The sequence below is a fragment of the Neopelma chrysocephalum genome, unplaced genomic scaffold (assembly GCF_003984885.1).
Source record: "Neopelma chrysocephalum unplaced genomic scaffold, ASM398488v2 Primary Assembly neopelma1_94627, whole genome shotgun sequence".
Lineage (NCBI taxonomy): Eukaryota > Metazoa > Chordata > Aves > Passeriformes > Pipridae > Neopelma > Neopelma chrysocephalum.
Genome location: NW_020923333.1, coordinates 564 through 3,913, shown reverse-complemented (window position 1 = coordinate 3,913; position 3,350 = coordinate 564). Strand labels below are relative to the sequence as shown.

The following is a 3,350-nucleotide window of genomic DNA, read 5'->3' as shown; positions in this document are numbered from 1 at the left end:
GGCACATCCAGCGGGATCAGGGTCAGGATGGGGAAGGGCCGGGAGGTGGAAAGGCCGATCCCAGAATTCCAGGAGGGAAAGGAGGGAAAGGAGGGAAGAGGAGCCCGGTTTTCCAGGGAATACCGGATTCCTGGGATATCCCAGTGGTGGGAGAATTCCCTGGAGAGATTCCAGAGCCTTGGGAACAGGGAGAGAGGGGGGAGGGTGGGTTTGGATTGGCACATCCAGCCCCATTCCAGCGGGATGGGGAAGGGCCGGGAGGTGGAAAGGCCGATCCCGGAATTCCAGGAGGGAATAGGAGGGAAAGGAGGGAAGAGGAGCCCGGTTTTCCAGGGAATGCCGGATTCCTGGGATATCCTGGTGGCGGGAGAATTCCCGGGAGAGATTCCAGAGCCCCGGGAGCAGGGAGGGCAGGTTTGGATCGGCACATCCAGCCCATTCCAGCAGGATCAGGGTTGGGATGGGAGGTGGAAACGCCGATCCCGGAATTCCAGGAGGGAATCCCTGTGAGTTTTCCATGGGCTGTGACATTCCATGTCCTTCCCACATTCCCAGGTGGACGTGGAGAAGCGGCAGGTGACGGTGGAAGGCGGGATCCTCCTCTCCGAGCTCAACCGGGAGCTGGACAAGCACGGCCTGGCCCTGCAAAAGTGAGCACAGCATTCCCGGCATTCCCAATGGGAATTCTCCGGGAGTCCATCCCTGGGATCCTCCCGGTGTCCATCCCTGGAATTCTCCCTGGGACCATTCCTGGTGTCCATCACTGGGGATCTTCCCTGGGATTCTCCCGGTGTCCATCCTTAGGAACATTCCCAGTGTCCATCCCTGGGATTCTCCCTGGAGTTCTCCCGGTGTCCATCCCTAGGATCATTCCCGGTGTCCATCCCTTGGAATTCTCTGGGTGTCCATCCTTGGAATTCTCCCGGTGTCCATCCCTGGGGACATTCTCGGTGTCCATCCCTGGGACATTCCCGGTGTCCATCCCTTGGGATCCTCCGGTGTCCATCTCTTGGAATTCTCTGGGTGTCCATCCCTGAGACATTTCTGGTGTCCATCCCTGGGACATTCCCAGTGTCCATCCCTGGGAATTCTCCCGGTGTCCATTCCTTGGGATCCTCCTGGTGTCGATTCTTGGAATTCTCCAAGTGTCCATTCCTTGGGATTCTCCCACTGTCCATCCCTAGGATCATTCCCGGTGTCCATCCCTGGGAATTTTCCCAGTGTCCATCCCTGGGACATTCCCTGTTTTCCATCCCTGGGATCATTCCTGGTGTCCATCCCTGGGACATTCCTGGTGTCCATCCCTTGGGATCCTCCCAGTGTTCGTCCTTGGAATTCTCCAGGTGTCCGTCCCTGGGGACATTCCCAATGTCCATCCCTGGGACATTCCCAGTGCCCATCCCTGGGATTCTCCCTGGAGTTCTCCCGGTGTCCATCCCTGGGGACATTCCCGGTGTCCATCCCTTGGGATTCTCCCGGTGTCCATCCCTAGGATCGTTCCCGGTGTCCATCCTTGGAATTTTCTCCCTGTCCATCCCTGGGATTCTCCCTGGAGTTCTCCGGTGTCCATCCTTGGAATTCTCCCACTGTCCATCCCTGGGGACATTCCCGGTGTCCATTCCTGGGGATCTTCCCAGGGAAGATCCTGGTGTCCATCCTTGGAATTCTCTCCTGGTGTCCATCCCTTGGGATTCTCCCAGTGTCCATCCCTGGGGACATTCCCGGTGTCCCTGCCTGGGGAATTCCCAGTGTCCATCCCTGGAAATTCTCTCCCTGTCCCTCCCTTGGGATTCTCCCAGTGTCCATCTCTTGGAATTCTCTCTGTGTCCATCTCTTGGGATTCTCCCGGTGTCCATCCCTTGGGATCCTCCTTGTGGTTCTCCTGGTGTCCATCCTTGGAATTCTCTCCCTGTCCATTCCTTGGGATTCTCCCAGTGTCCATCCTTGGAATTCTCTCTGTGTCCATCCCTTGGGATTCTCCCGGTGTCCCTCCCTGGGACATTCCCGGTGTCCATCCCTGGGGACATTCCTGGTGTCCATCCTTGGAATTCTCTGGATGTCCATTCCTTGGGATTCTCCCGGTGTCCATCCCTGGGATTCTCCCTGGGATTCTCCCGGTGTCCATCCTTGGAATTCTCTCCCTGTCCATCCCTTGGGATTCTCACAGTGTCCATCCCTGGGGACATTCCTGGTGTCCATCCTTGGGATCATTCCCAGTGTCCATCCTTGGAATTCTCTCTGTGTCCATCCCTGGGACATTCCCAGTGTCCATCCCTTGGGATCCTCCTGGTGTCCATCCTTGGAATTCTCCAAGTGTCCATTCCTTAGGATTCTTCTGGTGTCCATCCCTGGGATCCTCCCTGGGGTTCTCCCGGTGTCCATCCCTGGGGACATTCCAGGTGTCCATTCTTGGAATTCTCTCTGTGTCCATCTCTTGGGATTCTCCCAGTGTCCATCCCTGGGATCCTCCAGGGCCAGGAGGAGAGGGAACGGCCTCCAATGTCCCTCCAGGCTCAGGTGGGATTTTGGGAACAATTCCCGCATGGAAAAGCTCCTCCAGTGGTGGATTCCCCATTCCCGGAGGGATTCCCAATCCCTGTGGATGTGGCCCTTGGGGACACGGATCCGGGGTGGCCTTGGAAGTGCTGGGAATGCTTGGACTCCATGATCCCGGAGGGATTTTCCATCCCAAACCCTCCGGAATTCCCAGGAGCGGGAATCATTCCCTGCTTTGTTTGAACTTCCCCTGGGCCCCGTTTGGATGGAGGCACCTTTTTCCCTGGATCTTTTCCCTATGGATTTCACCTCCTGGGATGTTCCCGGCTGCCTCATCCCAGGGAATCCATGTGGGAAGGATCCCTGTTCCCGTTCCCATTCCCATTCCTGTTCCCATTCCCAGTTTAGGGGCCGTGTCCGAGGTGTCGGCGGCCGGAGTCATCGGCACCGGGACCCACAACACCGGGATCACCCATGGAATTCTACCCACCCAGGTGAGATCCCGGGAATTCCCGGCATTCCAGGGAACCCCCAGCATTCCAGAGAACTCCCAAGCATCCCAGGGAATCCCCAGCATTCCAGGGAACCCTCAGTATTTTAGGGAATCCTCAGCATTCCAGGGAATCCCCAGTATTCCGGGGAATTCCTGGCATTCCAAGTAATCCCCAGCATTCCAGGGAACCCTCAGTATTCTAGGGAATCCTCAGCATTCCAGGGAATTCCCAATATTCCAGAGAAACCACAGCATTCCAGGGAACACACAGTATTCCAGGGAATCCCAAATATTCTAGGGAACTCCCAAGCATTCCAGGGAATCCCCAGTATTCCGGGGAATCCCCAATATTCCAGGGAAC

General features: G+C 56.8%; 1 long non-coding RNA gene across 1 annotated transcript in view; it reads left to right on the top strand.

The window, feature by feature from the left end:
- LOC113980553 overlaps positions 1 to 2,992 on the top strand; it is a 4,058-nt gene extending 1,066 nt beyond the window's left edge. The window contains exons 2-3 of the long non-coding RNA XR_003538158.1: positions 556 to 650; positions 2,900 to 2,992. This is a non-coding gene — a long non-coding RNA (uncharacterized LOC113980553). The remainder of the gene's footprint in view (positions 1 to 555; positions 651 to 2,899) is intronic.
- Positions 2,993 to 3,350: the final 358 nt, after the last annotated feature.